Source organism: Euprymna scolopes, chromosome 36 (genome assembly GCF_053919585.1).
Source record: "Euprymna scolopes isolate OS-2025 chromosome 36, ASM5391958v1, whole genome shotgun sequence".
Lineage (NCBI taxonomy): Eukaryota > Metazoa > Mollusca > Cephalopoda > Sepiida > Sepiolidae > Euprymna > Euprymna scolopes.
Window position 1 is genome coordinate 17,400,545 of NC_136517.1, and position 21,479 is coordinate 17,422,023.

The 21,479-nt window shown below is 32.1% G+C and overlaps 1 protein-coding gene across 4 annotated transcripts in view; it reads right to left on the reverse strand.

Annotated features, from left to right (window-relative positions):
• The window catches only part of LOC145260361 (RAC-gamma serine/threonine-protein kinase-like), a 192,887-nt gene extending 171,744 nt beyond the window's left edge, over window positions 1-21,143 (reverse strand). For 2 of the 4 annotated variants that reach the window (XM_080118297.1, XM_080118296.1), the window contains exon 1: window positions 21,005-21,143. The gene's annotated coding sequence lies outside the window, so the exon portion shown is untranslated. The remainder of the gene's footprint in view (window positions 1-21,004) is intronic. The other 2 variants (XM_080118295.1, XM_080118294.1) reach the window with 1 other exon arrangement.
• Window positions 21,144-21,479: the final 336 nt, after the last annotated feature.

Here is a 21,479-nt window from a genome sequence, read left to right on the forward strand (position 1 = left end):
GAGGCTAGTAATAGATGCACCAGCCCGGATATGGCAACAATACTGCATGCATGGGCGAATGGTGGCCTTGTAGAGGTACAGGATACTCTCAGGTGTGAGTAGTTTTCTAGCTTGATAGTGGGAACCCAGAATTTTCAGGTAAGGTGTTATGTGTCATGGATATCGGTGGTTGGAGAGGCGAGATCCAAAAATTTATTAAAAACAATAAACAGATATAAAATGACTATTTTGATCAAATTCCTGATGCACTTCTTTTTCATGATGACAGAATCACCAAGTGTGATGCTTGGCATGTGTCTACATCCATTGACGTGTCATGTATATGTCTCGCTGATCATATGTTTTAAACAAGCAGATTGGAATCTCGGAAAACTGACTTCAATGCATGTAACAGAAAATGTCTTACCAACATTAAATGGCTGCCAATTTGAGACATGTTGTCGTTTATGTGTGTCAGATCAGTAGCTCAAACTGTTTAAGAGGTAGAACCGACTTAAGAATTCTTCTGTTAGTAATAATTTATATATCCTATACATTATTTAGATATTGTACATATTATTTATAGTGTTTTGATTTCAAAGATGCACACATTTTTCAAGGCTCTGGCAATTCAGCAGTTTCTGTTCATTTTTAACATATGAAATTGAAATATTAGGTCTCAAAATTTTTGCGATAAGAATCGATAATTTGAATTATCGAAACTTATTCTTATTTTTGTTACATTTATAACGTTTTGGCTGATGTAATCTCTGACTTTCTTCAAGTGCATTTCATCGAACTTAGAAACCTCTACAGAATTTCAAACCGAAAACTTAATTTTTTCTTTTATACTAATGAATCACCACTTACCGAGATGAAAACTCACACCAGCATCAGATGATGAACTATGAGAGGCTTGAAAACGATGAATGGAATAGACAAAATTTGATTATTTTTTTACGACAACTTAATGGTCAAGTGACAACCATCTATCACTAAGGATTCAACTCGATATTCTGTTACAGGTTGCCAAGTTCAATTAAACGGCTCCCAAGTTTGAACTAATGCACCTGAAGAAGCTGGGAATAGACATCAACTGAAGATGAGAAGTTTTGAGATGTGGATTAATAATTTGTATTATTTGTACTACTGTTCTCATCTTGGACTTTATTCTCACAATATTTTTGCCAACACAATCTTCGACCTTCTTTGGTAGAGTCTTATTATAACGATTGCCTTCATGTTGCATATTCCTTTTAGATCTGAAAAGTTCCAAGTATTTGTTTTATTTTTCTACCGCCTTGTGCACCTCACCATATTCTGCTGGGATGGCAAAACTTACACATTATCTTGTCTAATTTGCCTACTTGGGTGGGTTTATGTGTTTGTACCCCAATCTACCAGAGAATTTTGTGCTTTTCATTTTCCATGACTGGTTCTTGGTAAATTGCCTTTCCCACCCAGTCATGTTTTGGGGATTTTTTTTTTTTTTTTTTTTTTTTAGGTTAAGTTTGTTGCATTTACTTATGTGATTTACTGTTTAGTCTCTTTGTCCACAGAATCTACATCTACTTTTACCCTGAATGATATTTGTTCTGCTTACAGGAGCTATTTCATTTCTCTATTCACACATGCTTTTCATAGTTACGTACAGCTATTTTTGTGCATCTCTTCTCTAATTAATCTTAATATCAACGTAACTGCTTCTTTTTCTTATTTTTCTTTTCTTACCATTTTGTTTCCAGTTTTGCTGCTCCATGTATTTTAGCAGTGCCTCTTGCAATGATCATCAACCTGTGTTTTGGATTATGTGCATGGTCATTAGTCTCCTTGTCCTCTGATCCAAATTCCAAAGTCATTTTATTGCCCAGCCAATGAAAGGTTCAGAACATCTTATTAGCAATAGTGCAAAGGTATTTATTGCTTTTATTATTTTTTTCTTGTCCTTCAAGTATTCTTTTAATTTAATGTTTTAATTTGTTACTTCAAATTGAACTACGGTGATGGGATTAATAACTGATTCTGCAATTATTGACACCATGAAATGGGTTAAAAAAAAAAAAAAAAAAAAAAAAAAAAAAGCAAATTGTCATGCTGTCAAATCATTGAACCCCTCAGGGTTGGAAAAAATGATGTTGAGATCAGCTGAAAATCTGGCTCAGAACATGATACTGAGCTGATCCTGGACTCTCGTCTCTATTGGGTTCATTGTTAGAACCGTGATTGGCTAATTCTTTATCTGTTTTTGCGGTGAGCCGTCACATCTGGTCAACATTCGTTCAGGATACAGCAAATTCTCTGGATGAAGTCGGTCCAACAGCTCCAGAGTGAATGCTTAAATAATGAAAAAAAAAAAAAATTTTTAAATGATGTTATGCTGTCTGAATCAACCGGCTTGAGAATTGACATGCACCCGGAAGCATCGAGACCTCATTTGATGGCATGTTCTATTTCTCATCTACCACTCCTTTTTCTCCATGGCAGCCAACATCTTTCTACCATTGTACATATATCTGGTGCGATCCATTCTGGAATATGGAATCCAAGCTTCTTACTTCTATTTTGTTCCGAATATTCAGCACCTGGAGAGAGTTCACAGGTCCATGGCTCCACAAAAAATTCTATAAACAACAATTGGATGCTTTAAACCTGTACTTGTTGGAGTGTATGTGACTGCCTGGTGATCTTATCTCCACCTTTAACATCATGTGCAGCAATTACAATGTGCCTAGTCATCACTTCTTCAGATCAGCTTGGCAAACAGGATTTTGTGGAAATTCAGAGAAGTTTAATCCTCAGAAGGTGTCTCTTAGTCCAGCTCTCTGCACAATGGAACAGGTTGCCAGAATTTGTGGTCAGCCTGCAGGCGGCTAAACATTCAATGAAATATTAACTGTATCATGGTTACAAATGTTTGTATAATTATTCCTCACTTGAGGACAGTGGGAACAATATTTCTGGCATAAAACATCAATGACAATTTCTAATATACAGGGTGAAACGATAAAATTGTCACCCTAGAAAAGAGGACATGATTCCATTTCTGTTTAATGAAAACCGGTTTTCTTTTCTTTGTTTTTTGCAGACCATCTATTAGTTGACCAGTTGCAAATGCAATTTGAATGTGAGGACACTTTAGAAGAACGATATGCAATAAAATTCTGTTTTAAACTTGGAAAACATGCCTCAGAAACATATAGAATGCTTCAGACTGCTTTTGGATCATCTTGCATGAATCTAGCATCATTTTTTTGAGTGGTATAAGAGATTCAAGGGAGGCAGGGAGTCTGTGAGAGATGATGAGAGATGTGGGAGGAATAAAGAAATCAGAACATGAGAGTTGATTGGCCAAATAAAGAATTTCATGGATAAGAACTATCATGTGTCTATAGAGATAATAAGTGCACTGTTTGATGTCAGTGTGGGAACTATACACACAATTATTCGTGAGGAATTGAAGATACAGAAGATCTGTGCAAAGTTGGTCCTGAAGGTGTTCAGAGAAGATCAGAAAGAAAGATGTCATGATAAGCAGGAAATGATGGAGTTGATCAAGTCAGATCCAGCAGTTCTTGATGCCCTTGTGACCTGTGATGAAAGCTGGATCTACTGCTATGAACCAGAGACAGAGTTCCCAGTGAAAGAATGCTGGCTCTTCCAGACCAAAAAAGGCCAGACAAAGTAAATCCACCCAGAAACTTATGATGATCCCTTTTTTTTTGACAGCATGGGCATCATCTACATGCACTGGGTTCCCACTAGACAGATAGTCAACAAAGAATACTATGTCGAGGTTTTAAGGGAGTTTAGGAAGAGATTCTATCGGAAGAGGCCAGCACTCTTAAAATCGGGTCAGTGGCATTTTCACCTAGGCAATACATCAGTCCACAACTCTATCCTTGTCACAGACTATTTGACCAAGATTGGCATCAAGACAGTTCATCACCCTCCCTATAGTCCAAACCTTGTTCCCTGTGACTTTTGGTTATTCTAAAGCTCAAGGAAAACTTTAGAGGCTGTCATTATGGGAAAATTGAGGAGATGAAAGAGGCTGTGATGAGGATCATTGACACACTCACACAAGGACTTCCATAGTGCCTTCCAGAAGTTGTTGGAATAGTAGAAGTGCATTGCTGTTGGAGGAGATTACTTTTTGTGTGTACTATCAATAAAAGTGCATATACAAAAGTCTGGAAACTTATTGAAGGCACCTCATATAAAGTCAATTTTTAAAACAGTTTGTGCTTATCATTATTTACTAGGGGATTATATTTTTTCCTTTTCATGTTTATATTAATAAAATTATGTAACCACTCCTTGAGCCTTCACTTGACTTGAGGTGACATTCACCCTATATATGGGTTAAGCTGACTCCTCCTATAGAACATACATCTCGGATGAACGCAGACCATGCACAACAGTTTGCAGCAGCCAAGATAGTGATAAGCAGCCAGTCCCCAGATCAGGGACGAACACCGTAGATCAGTGAACCAGAGCTAGATTTGACATCGACTTTGATGGTGTGTAACCATCTCTTTACCCCAGGCGTCTTCGCCAATCTTGGAGTGGTTGGAAGCTATTACTTTGTAGATGCATAATGTGGCAGGAACAAACAAAAATAAATAAAAATCTGACTCAGCATTTTTTTCTGTTTTAGCAAAAGGCATTTATTATCATTACTTTCCAAACAATTCCTGCTTCTTGTTTTTTTCTGTTGCTTTTGTCTGAGATTAAAAAAACCCTGCCATCTCAACACCAGCTTAAAAGTCTCTCACCACCACCACCACCACCACAGGGCCACACAGCCATCTCACCCGGAGGGCGTTTTTCTTTCTCCTGACATCAAGCTGGTTATAGGCAGCCATTTTTTGCCTTCAACTTTACACGCCCATCTTCCTTGGTGCACACTTTGCTTCTCTTTCTGACCATGTGGAGTCTTTTTTTTTTTTTTCCTTGTCCCGCAAGCCTGCACACACTTCCTAATTTGCAGCATGCAGTGTGACCAAACCAACAAAGTCTCCTCTTTAAAATCATTTGGATACAGGAGATGATCCTGCATCGGATTCCAATTTTGTTATTAAAGATAAAATGGTGCCAGCAGACCTGCAGAATTCAACAAAGGCAGTATTGATCAAACACTACCAACCTTTTGAGATCTGCAGTTCTCAACTATCAACTGCTTTCCTTGTGTCTATGTTTCTCACTTCTACGCAACTTACATATTATTTCTAAATAGAAATAATATTAATCAATTATTGATTGAAATTTACAAAATGCAAGGAAAGAGTATTAAAACAAACTTTTTGGAAATCCTATGAGAAAAAAAAATAAATTAAATCCACTAGAATGCATTTCTGCTCCGTCGTAAACAAGTCAGCCATTTTAATCTTTTAACAGATGAATTACTTCATGGCCTTTCAAAATTTGAAAAGAATTTTGAAGTATTTAAACTGTCAAATAGAAAGTCATTTATTAGCAAATCCTCATATTTAATTAAAAGATTGAAAGCTTTGTGATTTTTGTGTGCGCACACCAAAAACAACATGGCAACTAATGAAAACAATAAGGAATACATTGGATAAGAAAGGTCTTAATCTCATAGAAACTATTTGTTGGCAATAATTTTAAATTCAATATTTGTTCAAAACAGACTCGAATACCCCCTAAAAATCAACTTTTTTGAAGACAAATCTTTAGTTGGCACACTAGCGCACACTAACCATTACATTTATGTGATGAATAGAACATATATTTTTCAATAAAAAAAATAAAAATAAAAAGCACGCTTTTAAAAAAAAAAATAAATAAATAAAATAGGCTGTATTTAAAAACAGCATCAGGAGAAAACGGTTCAAATTTCTTCTAAACCTGAATGGAATACATCAACTTTCAAAACAATTTATGTGCATTATTAAGAGATATATTTTTCCTGTTCATCTATATTAATAAAATTATATGACTACTCCTTTGTATGTTTATGGTTCTCGACTCTTTTACACAATTGAATGCAGTAATTTTGAAAGGTGCATATATACATCAGGCCACTTGGCTGCCCATATTGACACGGTAAAACCGTCTACAGTTTGGACCACACTACATTAAATTTTTGTTAATGAAACAAATTTTTATTTATACACAATGCAAGCAAAAAAATTTTTATGTGTCAGAATTTTTTTTTTTTTTTTTTTTACTTTGATTCAAGATCAATAATTAAAACACAAGAAAAAAAATAACTACAAAAAATGTTAGAAAAGTTTATTTCTATATATATTTGCTGAAGATAACCATGTTATGGCAACCAAATTTCACGTCACACATTTCAACTAGTGTTACAAAAGTAGTCCCCTGTCATTACTTTTTTTAAAAGAATTTATTAAACAGATTTTTTCATTAACAAATAATAAATTATGAGTTTTTTTTTTTATAAATATATTACAAATTTACAAAAATAATATTGAACAAATGGAAATCAGGCCAAGATCACAGTGTAGTATCTGTTCTGATGCTAGTCAATGGAGGAGAAACCCTTCTATACTAAGGCAAATTTTATTTTTGCCTACTTTCAGAGTGCCCATTTTTGGGGAGCTGGTTTTTTCCCACATTAAAAATGACTGTCACATTTTGAGGAAGGAAATAAATACCAATACAATAATACAAATTGAACATCATATAATGACGGCTCCATTACAAAATATTGCCGAAGAAATTGAGGGGTTATTTTTGTCGCAATACCAGTCAAAATGTCTGACGTCTTATTTGGCCGCCATAACACAATTAGCATCTGCAATAAAACCGTTTTTAATGTTTTTTTCTTTTTTAAATCAACTTTTATTGAATCTTTTTTCTTTTTTTTTTAAATAAATCTTTGCATTATATATGGATAGTTTATTTTCTTTAATAATATTGTGAGGGGAGGGGGCGTTGCTTTCGTTGTTTCGTCTCTAAAATTTAAGGAGGGTTTCAGACAGTAAAAAAAAAAAAAAAAAAAAAAAAAATCAATTTAAAATGCTTTTTTGTTTTCCGCTTCATGTAAATATACATATTTCAAGTAAAATATATATATTTACTCATGTTCACCCCTAACAAGGCATATCGCCAGTTGGATGTAAGGGGTTACAATTTGGGACCATGCCTATGAAAGATTAAAAAGATATTGGTTTACATTACATTTAAACTTCTGCATATCAATACAGTCAGAGAAGCAAGTAGCAAGAAGGAAATTCCAAAGTTTAGCTGTTCGAGGGAAGAAAATATTAGAGTAGAAAGCTTTCTGGCATTTAGGGATTTCAACAGTGAAGGGGCGAGATTTTGTTGCTAAGCATGTTTGTTGAGGGAGCACAAGTGCAACAAGTTCATTCCATTAAAATAATTGTAAAACAGGTAAAGAGATGCAATATTATGGCAATGAGACAGAGGTTGGAGCTTAGTTGACAAAGTTGGACCTATTAAATTGATGATTGCCATAACAGAATCCATCAACTACAGAAAAGTTAAATATTAGATACGGGCAATAATGGTGAAAAAAAAAAAAAAAAAAAAAAAATAGGGGGGGGGGGCATTGTGTTGAAAGCCAGTTTATCATAATTTCTTTTGTAGATTTCCTTTACTACTTTTTGATTGTATTTGAAAGATTAAAAGCCTAAAATTGATTTTCAAAAGGAAAAAAAAAAATTTTGTACACGTGAAAAAAAAAAAAAAAATGTTATGAAAAATGTTTTTATGGTGATATTTGGAAGTTGAGAAATTCAGGTAAATTTCTAAGTTAAATAAATTCATTGTAAAAACCCTTTGAAAGATTAGTTTTCTGGGTCTATTTCAAAGATAATTAGTAAAGTAAAATCCTAAGATATTAAATTAGATAAAAACCACCTTGATTGTACAAAAATAGCTTAATTAGCCTTCAAATGCGAGAGATTCTAGCTTTGCACAAAGCAAATTCGTCTATGGATTCTACAGAAGCCCAAAATATCAGAAAGTCAAAAAACCGTCTGAAAATGGCGTCAGGTTGTTAGAGACAGGTAGGGGGGTGCTGGGTTTTTTGTTTTTTTTTCCCAGCCATGCATCCATACGTTCCTATCATGAATGTTTGCATAATTTTTACCATTTTTTAATTATTTTTTTGTATTCCTGCTTTTAAATTTAAGAATTTTTTTATTTTTCACGATTATATAAAAATTATGTCATGCCAAAACTTTCACGTTCATTTAAGCAAGGAAAATATTAGAATCTTAAAAGATAAAAATTACCCAAAACATTGTAATCTAAAAAAAAGTAGAAATATTTTTTGCCATTATAATTTTTTTTTTTGTGAGAAAATATTAAATAAACAATGCTTAATTCAATGATAATATTGGTAGTTCGAGAAATTAATTTTTCTTCGAATTATATCGAATTCATTAATACAGACTTTAGGGTCTTTTTTTTTCGTAATGTTTGTGAAAAAATTAATTTTCTTTTGTTTTATCATTACAATTTACAATGCTTTATTTTCATTAAAAAAAAAAAAAAAAAAAAAAAAAAAAAAAAAAAAAAACGAAATTCATTTTTTTTTTATTACTGAAAACCATAACTTTAGTAAAGGTATTTTTTGTTTAAACAAAATAATACATTTCCACTAAGATTCAAATAAAAATAATAGGTTCATTATATTCCGTCATCATTTGATAAATACTGAAAATTTCTTAAAAATGACTTACTTTTTAAGTAAAGGAGGGGTCAAAATGTTTATACATATCTGATATACATATATACCTGAAGGATTTCAGGAAATTTAGACAAGTGTTACAAACAAACTATTCGCAAACAATTCAACATTTTGGCATTGATAAGAATGCATTTGAAAATAGACCATACTTGATTTTTGCTTTCAATTCTAACCATGGTTTTGAATCGACAGGTTGAAGGCTTGAAAATCATTTTCTAATGTCAAAAGGCCACAAAAAGTTGTAACATTGTAAGTGTAATCGCCACAGCTAAGAGTAGATATTTCAAGATGATTGAAAAATGCATTGAATCATAGAAATTAGGAACTCGCAATTTCTTGGAAAATCTATAATAGCACGGTGAACAATAAGGAATTCCAACGATCCAATCATCATGAAGTCCCTTGCAACAGTTAGTCCTTCAACTCCACAAACCACTCACCCAAAATGTCCCACTATCGACAGAAGCCACACTTGATGATCTAATCATCATCCCTTTCAATGGCCGGGATATAAAAACCTGAACACCTCCAAAGTATGTGGACTTGATTTTATAATTCTTATAGTAAAAAAAAAAAAAAAAAAAAAAAATGCTCTGCTGAGATGGCCCCAGTCTTATTCAAACTCTATAACAAATACCTTGCCAAATGTTGCTTCCCTGATAGCCGAAAAATTACCTCTGTGGTACATTCAAGAATTCTGATGAAATAACGAACCTGCAAAATGAAATCAGTCTTCTTCCACTTTTCACTAAAATTGTTGAGCCATTAATCAGCAAGTCTAAAAACCAATCATATTCAAAACATAAGTTAAGCGATGTTGAACCAGGTCAGTACTAAATGGGTGACCATTTGGAATACCAAGTGCTGTAGGTGCTCCTCCATTATTCTTGACATTGTTTCCAGTCGTTCTGAACTTCTTGCCACTGGAGCCAAACAGTGCTGACTCAGGAAAGGTGAGATATGGGATTACACAACCCTTGCTTCATGATTACATGTGCAGACACTCTTATAGGGGGTATTCATTGTCTCTCGAGACAGAACGGAGGGCAAGTTATTAATCAGCGATGTAGTCAACCACCTAGTAAACGCTAAACTTCTTTCTGATCATCAGTATGAATTTAAGCAAGTCTATTCTAGTGAAGATATAAAGGTTATCTCTGAACGTATATACCATACACTGGATGAAGCAGGTGAAGCTAGCAGGGTAGCCCTTGATATATCTGAAGTCTTTGATAAGGTCTGGCATGAAGGTGTTCATGAAAATTCGTATAGTATTACTGAACGAATATTTAACCTAATCAGATCCTTTTTAACCAAAAGAAAGACTTTGATAGTCCTCGATGGTTGTACATCTACAAAACATGACATTAGTGGGTGTACCTAAAGGGTCAATTATTGGATCTTTATTATTCCTGGTTTTTATGAACAAGCTCCCAGATGCAATTGCATCCAAGACAGATATATTTGCTGACACCATACTCTACACTCAACACATGGGCAAAACAAATATATATCCAAGGCAATGGATGAACCTCAGTCTGTAGTGAAACATGGACATAAATGGATGGTAACATTTAATGCAACTAAGACATAGCTCCTTTCCTTTAACAAGGATAAAATCTTTTCCAACCACCAGTTGCCATGGCTAATAGTATCCTACATGAGGGGCAAAGATTCAAACTTGTCAGCCTAACACTCACAGGTAACAAATCAGAGCAAGTACATAGAAGATACTGCCAAATCTGCTGCAAAGAAGGTGAGCTCTTTACCAGGCTAGAAAACTTCTCATACTTGCTTCTCCAGAAGAGTAAAGTGAGATACAGGGTCAGTTTTTAATGTGGGGAAAACTGACAACTCCCCCCCCAAAAAAAAATTACATTCTGGATTGAGACAAAAATTTTAATTTTTTCTGTAAAGAAGGTTTTTTTCCTTCACTTGACTAAGAACAGGAAAAATGGAATGTGGTATCAAAACAGATACTTCACTTAGATTCTAGCTAAAGACCAATGAAGCCAGGTTGAACTGGTAATCTTTCTACCTTCATTTTTGTTTCATATTTTTTGTTTTTTAATAATCCAAATCATTATTTTTTAAAGATACTGATAATTAACTATAATTATTACAGCATTATTTGATCAAGTTGTTAAGAGCCACAAAAATGATTTATTAAACATTGCGAAATTTTGGAGATGAAGATTTATTATTCATATTTGGATTATTCAAGCTCTTTTTCTCATCTTCAGCGTTATTTTCACGTTTCAGTCGACGTAACCTCTGACATTCTCCAGGCATATCATGTCAAACTCAGAAATCTTTCTGTCTAATTTGGGAATCTGCACGGAATTTCAAACTACCCCCACGGATTAAATGAAGGTTCCATTTAGAATTCCAGAGTTCAACAAGATACACCTGAAGAAGGTCAGAGGTTAAATGAACTGAAACGTGAAAAATAACACTCCAGATAAGAACAGTAGTTAGAAGAATCCAAATAATATAAAGTAATCCTTTCTTTTGCTTTCTTTTTGTAACTATTATAAGATTCAAAGGGTTGACTTGTTTATAAAAGAAACTAAAATGAATTCTAGTGGATTTAATCTAATTGTTTTTTTTTTTTTTAAATAAGATTTTAAAAAGTTCATTTTAATTGACACTTGCATTTTTTATCGAAATAAAATGCTTCATTAGGTGAGAAACGCATACACGAGAAGTGGTTAAAATTTATTAATATCGTGATGAAGTACGAATATTTTGATATTTATGATGTTACCAAAAGCAAGATAAGTTACTCTTCTAATTACCTGGATAAGTTTTGTGTCTTTTAACTTATTTTAAAGCGTCTATTTGCTTCGAAACACAAGTAGTGCCAAGTTGGTAAGTTAGAACGACAATTAGATGACCGACATCAGACCTTCAATTGGGAAATCTCGATTATCGCTTAAATCATGAAAACAAAACAAAACAAAATACTGATAGAAATTCACCCAATAAATCTCACAGTGAGACTTAATGGATGGATTTCTATCAATATTTTGTTTATTTTTCGAGTTTTTAGCCATTATTGAGACTCTGAAGATGGCACTAGTTGTTTTTTAAACCGAATAAAAATTTTGAAATACAAAAATACATTAAAACACTAAAAACTTACCCAGATAAGAAGAAGAATAACTTATCTTGCCTTTAGTAACATTTATTTGTTATATATTTGGATTTTTTACCCTTATTGCGTTTGTTAGCTTGTGGCTTATCCTAACAATTTAATAGGGATATCCAAATTTTTGTGTAAAATCACCAACATTTTATGCATTATCAGCCACGTCATCATTTTGTAAATCATAATTGTGTACACTTTTTACGGAAGTCACTAGACACTTCAATTGAATCAGGGAAACAGCATTTTTTTGCTATGGTTTATGTTAATTTTAAATATTAGAAACCTCTGTACATTTTTTGAAAATAGGCGCTAAAATCAAATTGATACTCCTAGAAATAAACATCTTTTAACAATTAAAATAATTTGAAGTTGTAGTTGAATTTGCTATTTTATAATTTAATTGCCAGTAGTCATTTTTTATGTTACATGAAAATATTTTTTTAAAATTGGAAAATCTTACTCAAAAATCTATGCTTAAAAAACTTCATATTGCGGAATATAAAAATTTTATTCTATTTTAAAAAATTATTTTTTTAGAATTCTGTTTTTTTTATTGTAACTAATTATATATCATTGCAAAAACAAAAAATTGATTTTTTAAACATAATATTGATTCTATGTCCATTTTTTATTTACAACTTCAAAGTAATTGAAATAAATAATTGGTTTATATATAAGTATTTTTTAATTATTTAAACTCTTTAGTTTTATAAAATGTGGCAATTTTTATGGACCTAAATTTATTGTTTAGTTTTCGTAACATGAATTATGGGGGAGGGGATAGAACACTTCAAAAAAAAAAAAAAAAAAAAAAAAAAAGAAAATTCCCTTCACATATTTAACGAAAACTGCTTCTAAAATATAAGTTAATTTAAAATTGAATATGCATCGATAATTTCATAAAATCTGACCATTAGTTGATTTTTTGCTAGATTTTTTAAACACGAGTGTGTTTACGGCTTCAAAATGATCACTACATAGTAACATTGTTTTAAAGGGTCGATCATATTAACACGATTTTGATCTCGCATTTTCTTTATTTTCATACGCTGTAAATTTTTTTTTTTAATGTTACTAGTTTATTTGAAGCTTCTTTTCATAGTGTAATTAAATCCTTCTTAAATAAGAGAAAAATCCAGGTTGTCCTCGCCGGTCGTACATCTAAACAATATGATATAAATGCGGGAGTACCTTTATTATTCTTGATATTCATAAATGACCTTCCTGATAAAATTGTTTCCGAGATGGGTATAGTTGCTGATGACACCACTCTCTATAACAGGCATGAGGGGAAAACAAATGAACTCATATCTAAGAAAATGGCAGAAACACTACAGGATGACTTCCGATCTGTAGTGGAATGGGGACAAAAATGGATGGTCACATTCAACATTACCAAGACTAAGCTTGTTTCCTTCAATAATTACAAGAAACCTGCTCTACCACCAATAGCAATGGTCAAGAACACATTACTAGAAAGTACTTCCTTTAAACTCCTCGTTTAAAGGGAACATGAACTGGAATAGATACATTGAGAGGATTGCCAAGGCTGCTGCGAAGAAAGTGGGCTCTCTCTACCGTGCTAGAAAACTACTTATGCCTGAAAGTATCCTGTACCTCTATAAAGCCACCATTCGCCCATGTATGGAGTACTGTTGTCACATTTGGGCTGGTGCATCTGCTACTTGTCTTACTCCTTGACAGGGTTCAGTCGCCAATCTGATAGATCCTGAACTCGACGAAATGTTGCATCCCTCTGCCTGTTCTACAAGTACTTTAATGGTGAATGCTCTGATGAACTACAAGCACTTGTACCCCCCTCAACGTGAATACCTCCAACAAACCAGACAAGCAGCTAAATCCCACCCCTTCACTGTAGAGATCCCTAGGTGTAAGAAAGCCTTCTACTCCAATAGTTTCTTCCCCAGAACTGCTAGACTTTGGAACTCACTTCCGAGATTCTGCTTTCCCAACTGTACTGACATGCAGAAGTTCAAATGTAATGTGAACAGACATCTTGCTACACATCTCTCTTCATAATACCCCAGCAACTTATGTCCCTGATAATAGTCCCCTACTTCAAAGTGGCACTGTGCCTTGTTTGGGGTGAAAATTAAATAAAAATAAAAGTTATGATGATAATATTAGATTAAATTGCAGTAACATCGTGTTACATATAATCAGGGGAGGGGGTAAATCTGCGTTTCGTGTTGGAGGTACCTAATGTTTAATAAACGAAACAAATGTATAAAAAGATAAAGGACTAACTTTACATATAACAGAGGTTTCCCTTCAGCTATGATATAAGGTAAACTCTTTCGTCTGCTAGTGTCACAAAAACAATGCCTGTGTATGAAGAGTTCTTAAGTCAGGAAAGGCTTTGCATACCAGAGGCATACCCACTCTTTAGATGACTATCCAAAAAGAAAGGCAAAACTACTTTGTTGGAAGCAACAGCCGCTGCACTGCACATGTTATATCAGTTTCCCTTTTCCAAGATGCACGCCTTGACGAAGGCATCTAACACACATACAATGTTTTCAATTCAGTCTCTTTGAAAACAGAAAAACTTGTTTCTGAACTTTTGCGATGAGGATAGATTATTCGTAATACTGTATTTGGATTCTTTGGACTGCTGTTTTTATGTCTTATCTTGAGTATTATTTTTTTTTTACGTTTATACGCAGTCATGGCTGAAAGAACGAGAGCATGCTACCCTTGTGGTTTGAATAAAGAGTTTCGTTTGAAATTCTATGCGGATTCCAAAGTTTGACAAGATACACCTGAAGAAGGTCGGAGGTTACATCGACTGAAACGCTGAGAGAATAATACTCAGTCCGCAGAATCCAAATAATATCGCTCCTGAACTCTATAGTATTATAAAAATAAGAAAGATTACCTTCCCTAAAAATATAAGCTTAGTTAACTCACATCTCCATTTATCTCCCGCAAAATATGGTTTCCCTCCAAAAAAATTGGTTACACGTCCCCAATTACCGCTAACTGGCCCAGAAGTGAGTGCTCATTTTTCGCTAAATCTAAATAGAAAAGTTATCTCCCACTTCTTTGGGTTAAATTCATTTTTGCGCATATTTTTTCAGTTTATTTAGATGTAATTGTATAAAAATGTAAAATCTCGTTTTTTTTTTGGGGGGGGGGAGAAGGATAAAATATGATGGGCGTGATAGTAAAAAAATAAAAAACTAATAAATTTTAATTAAATTATAAATACCTTTATATTTCATGAATATTAATTTGAAAATAAACTTTTATATTTAATAAATGTTCATTTAAAAAACTTATATTTGATATTTTTTTAAATTAAAATTACTCAAAGAATTAGAAAGTTATGACAGAAAACGTGTTTAAATAAAAATGAATAAAAAAACATCCGTTTAGAAATTATTTTTATATAATAACTGATTATGGTGAAAAATTAAAACCAATAATAATAGTAATAATCTGGTTGTTAATGGAAAAGAAAACATTTTTGCTGTAAATATGTTTCAAAGTTTTTGTTTTTATTAATTAATTTCAAATCATAAAAAAAAATTCAAAACTTAAATTAGAAGACAAGATTTTCTTCGGTAAAAAAAATACGTGGAAGAGGGGGAGGAGATTTTATAGACACAGAGGGAGGAGGCTTGCTTCGCCATGTTGCTTGCTCCTCAGATACGAGATATGTTTTTATATCAATTTGTTTTGACTGAAGCGTTTCGTTTTTATGGCCTCGTTTAATTGTTCTACAAATAAAAACCTTTTAAAAATAAATATTGTTGCACATAATTAATACAGAGATTAATTTTTGTTAATATTTCTTCCGATAGTTTACACAAAATTGATCGGTGGGATTATTATTATTATTATTATTATTATTTATTAGTTTTTATCTTTATTTTTACTATTTTTTTTTTTTAATTATTAATTAAAATTAAATTCAAGCAAAGTGCCCCGATGCTTGCTGCGGACCTGTCAGACTAAAATCAAGCATCATAAAAAAAAACATCCATACAGAATATTCTCAAAGTTTTATTTATTTATTCCAATAAATCTTAAAAAATAAATAAATAAACCGTTTTGGAAATATTCTGTACTGGATACGTTATTTTTATTGATTTGTTTTATGACGTTTAATTTTAGTCTGACAGGCCCACAGCAAACGTCGGGAGACTTTGCTTGAATTTAGCCATAATTACTATTATCATCATTATAATAATAATAATTTTGGTACTTGTTAAGATAGAGTTGGCAGATCGATTTTTTTAATTATAAGAAAAAATAAATAAATAAATAACTACGTAATTGTTATGTGGAAAATAGTAATATATCCAAAAATTACGAAACTTCGAGTAAAAAATTAGGTGCTAGTGCACTTATTTTTTAAATAGTATTTTCAAGTTGAATTAAAGTTTTGATATGTTTTTATTAAATTGTAAGATTATAGTACAGAATAGGTACAAAACACCCTCCCCATGTTAAGAATGGCTTTCTAAATAATGTTATTTTAGTACAGATCAATAAGTGCCCTTGCCCTACTACCGAAAATTATTTATAGTTCAAAGTAATTTTTAGGGAAATTGCATTTTAGATTTAAAGATTGCGAATACAGGAGACATACTTATCTCCTTTTCGACACTTTAATGGCTGACGTTTTGTTTTAAGCTAATAAGGACTTTTTTTTTTATATATACTAAAAACACACTAACAGTTCTAATCCATGGATTTTCGTAGCTTTTGGATATATTACTATTTTCGGCACGACAATTAAGTAAATGGTTTAAAATCAAAACAACATGTTTAAAAAACCGATCTGCCGACTATCTTAACATTAAGCACCATAATTTCTTTTTAATTATTTTATTATTTTTACTGCAATAACACATCTTGCATCACAGTAAGAATCATAAGTATATTTTTTCCTTAAGACTTATGGTCAATAAAGGCACAAAAAGTACAGCAGGAAATCTAAGACTAGGTTGGGATCCATCCTACTGAACAGTCCAAACAACGACGAAACTTGAGTCTAGGATTTCCTGTTGATGTCTGGGGGCTGTGGTGTGTAGGAGTGAAAAAAAAAATTACTAAGCCGTTTAAAGTAAAAAAGGTACTATGCAGCATTGCAGCTTAGGGACAGTTCTAGTTTTTTGGTACTTATGCACTTTTGTTACTGTGGTAAAATAACGTTATCATTTAGAAAGTCAATCTTAACATGGGAAGGGGATGGTGTCTTGTAATTATTCTGTACTTTCACCTAACAATTTAATAAAAAGTGCAGATAAAAATGTTTTCCATGCTGTTTCAACAATGTGTGTGTGTGTGTGTGTAATATATATATATATATATATATATATATATATATATATATATTGCAGACTGACGAACGCGAAACAGGTTGGGAATCTCAATGGAAACTAAATCATACAAGTATTTAGGAATTGTAAAAATATGCGAAATAAACAGAACTAGGATATATTTTATAAAATATTTCAATTGATTATCGATGTTAACAAAAAAAAAAGACGCAAAAATTTATTTTTAATCTTTTTAGTTTCGTAATTTGTAATGTCGCCTCCATTTTTGCGAATGCCAAGTCAAATGGAGTAACATCGTCATTTCATTGATAAATAAATCTACAATCAGACGAATCCATTTTTTCTGGGCTTATTTGCTCAGGAATGTGTGTCTGGTATTTTTAGGCATTGCTAAATAATATGAACAACACAGACAGATGGTGACGTCGTCAATAAAAAAAATACATACAAAAAGAAAAAAAAAACGCCAAACATCTGTCAGTTACAGGTAGAATTTAAAACCATCACATGGGGGACGCAAATAATTCACAAATTTTCACCATAGACGGTATTTAATTATCACCATATAGATATATATATATATAGAGAGAGAGACCGGATAATTCTATTGTAGAATGTAAAATCATGCATTTAGCATGACGAATTCCTCTGGGGATGAAACACTGAAACAGTCGGTTCTGTTTAGCTCACTTGGCATAAGTATATTTGCTTTACTTACCAAGCTCTTGTAGAAGTAAAAATTAAACAAAAAAGTATATATATATATATATATATATATATATATATATATATATATATATATATATGAAACTAATATTTATTTTTTTACTATGAAAATATATTACATATATAGGTAAACGGGCTGTGCTTTTTTATCTAGGATTTTCAAGTTAAATTCAGTTTTTACAGTATGTTTTGTTTATTAAATTGTTAGGTAAAAGTGTTTAAAAAAATTTAATTAAAAAAAAGACATCCCTTGGACCCTTGACCCTTCCCATGTTAAGAATGTGTTTCTAAATCATAACGTTATTTCAGCACGGTCTGTATTCCACATTAGTACTGATGGTTTTTGTTTGTTTTCCGTATTTATTTCATCAGTGCTCAATTCGTGAGTTAGAGAGTTAAGTTAAGTAAGTAGTATGAAAAATATGGCAAGTAAGCTACACAGAAAAGTCTGTGTCATTCAATGTAAATTACCAGACTAATTGCTTGATGAGTGTGTGCATATATACATAAATATATATCAAATTTTTTATCTATACAAAATAAAAAAAACTTGACGGACCTGAACAAGAATCCCCCCCTCTATAATTTTAGCCGGTATTCTGCAGTTGGTATTTTTTACGACCTAACCCAGCCAGCGTAGTATAAACACCCCACCATCCCCATATTAAGAATGGCTTTCGGAATAAACACCCCCAACCTCGAAAACGTCAGGGTTAGGGTTATAAAAATTATAAGGGGGGGGGTCGTTCAGGTCCGCCAAAATTTTATAACTTAAAACTAAACTCAAAATTGTCTCCGTCTTTTCCTCCACTACAAAAACCTTCAACATCCACAACTACTAATTCAGAAAACGCGTGTGTCGAATAAAAATATACACACATCGTCAACTACATCACATCGAACCGATCATTTTATTAAAACAAAAACACAAGTCTAGAATGAAATATCTATCGTTTCAAATAAAACAATGATATACGATCAAATTAAAACTAATCCAAGTACATGGTACGAAATTTTAAAGCATATTTTTAAAAAATAAAAACACCCCCTCTCTGATCTTACATAATAAAAATACAGGTTTTAATTTTATTTTATTTTTAGAAAAAGAAAAGCAGTTAGCGTGTCTCCTAGTTAGGATATTTCACTAGAAATATGTTTAAAAGGAAATTTTAATATTTGGGAGAGGAAAATGAAATAAAATCGCAAATCAGAAAATATTTTATTATTATTATTTATTTTATTTTTTTTTACTTTCCATACCATGAAAAAAAATGCTTCAACAATCAACACGGAGAAATTCGATTCGTTTATAACACGTACACACAGTGTGATAACTTATGATATTAAATAGTATATAGGCCTAAATAATATCACACAATATAAAAATGATACCAATAACGTAATCATTAAATTGGTATTTTTTTTTTACGACCTGCCCCAGCGTAGTATAACCCCCCCACCCCAATCACACCATGTTAAGAACGGCTTTCGAAATAACCCCCCCACCTTGAAAGCCGTTCTTAACATGAGGTTGGGGCGTTTATAATATACTGGGGCACGTCGTAAAAATTTACCATGAAATTTTTAATTGATGCCAATCGAAGACACTTCGGATGATCGGTGATACAGTGAAAGTGCAGTAAAATGCCAAAGCTAAATACATGTGTACACATACAGACATATGTGCGTGTGTATTTAGATTTAATACTTTACTGCAGTTTCACTGTATCATCGATCATCCGAAATGCCTTCGATTATTAGCATCAATCGAATATATATACATAAGATATATTTAAAAAACAACGATCTAAGTGAATTTTGAAAAGCAAATAATTTAACATTTCGGGGAGGGGAGGGGTTGGTATGCACCTTCAATGGGATGGGGGAGATACCGGATAAATAATTTAACTAAATAAGATAACTATATATTAAAAATAAAAAGAAAACAAAAACTAATTGAACGGACCAAGGAATAAAATACTATATAATAAAGTAAATATTTTTTTTTTAATTTTATTAGACCCACTGATTGAATATCATATTAAAAAAAAAAAAACGAACACCACTAAGCAGCTACTAAGTTAAAAACTAGTATATGGAGACAGAATTTATGGAGTCCTATATGTATATATGTATATACATATATATATATATATATAATATGATACATTTATAATTATATATTAATCAGATTTTATTTTATATTCAAATCGAAATATTGATAAAATAAAATAAAAATCAGAAAAAAAATTACAACTAATTTTAACGTCTTTTCCCCCTTTTCTGTTGCGATGACACGACTCTGTTTTTTTGTTTTTTTTTTTAAAAAAGGGACAGTCATAAAAGTAAATAATTAACGGAATATGTTTATTTAAATAACAAAATAAATAAAGACCTGGATAGTCAGATCTTTCAAATAGACATATATTAAAAAGAGAAAAACATATATAGTGTCGTTTCGGTGTTTAGTGATAATTTAAAATAATAAACCGAAAAAAAGGGGAGTAAGATAAGAGAGATATTTAGCCATAGTAAATTGTAACACATTACACAGAAAGCAAGAATGTATACATACACACACACACACATATATATATATATATATATATATATATATATATATATATATATATATATAAACTTTAATTCAAGAAGATGACACTCTAAAAAAAAATTGTTTATAAATTAATAATCCGAACAGAAAAAAACGGTCGACTAGAACTGTTAAAACAAAAAAAAAAAAATTCACCACGTTAATAATACATTTGTGTATGCGATGATGATGCTTACGATGAAGGTGTGCGCGAGAGGGTGAAAGAGAGAGGGAGAGAAAAAGGGGCAAAAAGAAAGAGAGAGGGGGACGAGCACTTGGCTGTCCTCCCACTCTCTCTATTTCATCTACCTTTCGCTCTCTCCTTCGTGCCACCGCGCTGTTTTTATAGTAGACGATGATGATGGTAGCAGCAGAAAAATGGTGTTTATCGTCAATGTTTTTGCTACACCCCCCCCCTCTTTCTCGCTGTTTTGGCCATTTATAGACGAAAATCGCGGCCGATGGCGACGGGAAGAAGTCATTTTAAAACAGGCAGAAACACGGGGGCAGAAAGAAAAATGGCTGGAAATCAACGTTACCTGCTCTAGTAATCCGTACTTTGAAGGGAGGAAGTTGTAGCATGGAAGTGTTCTAAAGTTGTTATCAATCCAAGATCGCCAACTTGAACTGACGTCAGCTGTCTTTACATCTCGTTTCTATCTCGTCATCTCTCGTTTGTCCCCCCCCTCTCTCTCTCTCTCTCTCTCTCTCTCTCTCTCTCTCTCTCTCTATATATATATATATATATATATATATATATATATATATATATATATATATATATATATATATATATATATATATATATATATATATATATATATATATATATATATATATATATATATATATATATATATATATATATATATATATATATATATATATATATTGAATTCAATTATATTATTTTTGGGATATGGGCCTATAAAACTGTAAAATAAGTGTTGTTTTTTTGTTTTTTATTATTAATTTATGCTATTGCAAACTTTAAATATCTCCATTTCCTTTAAT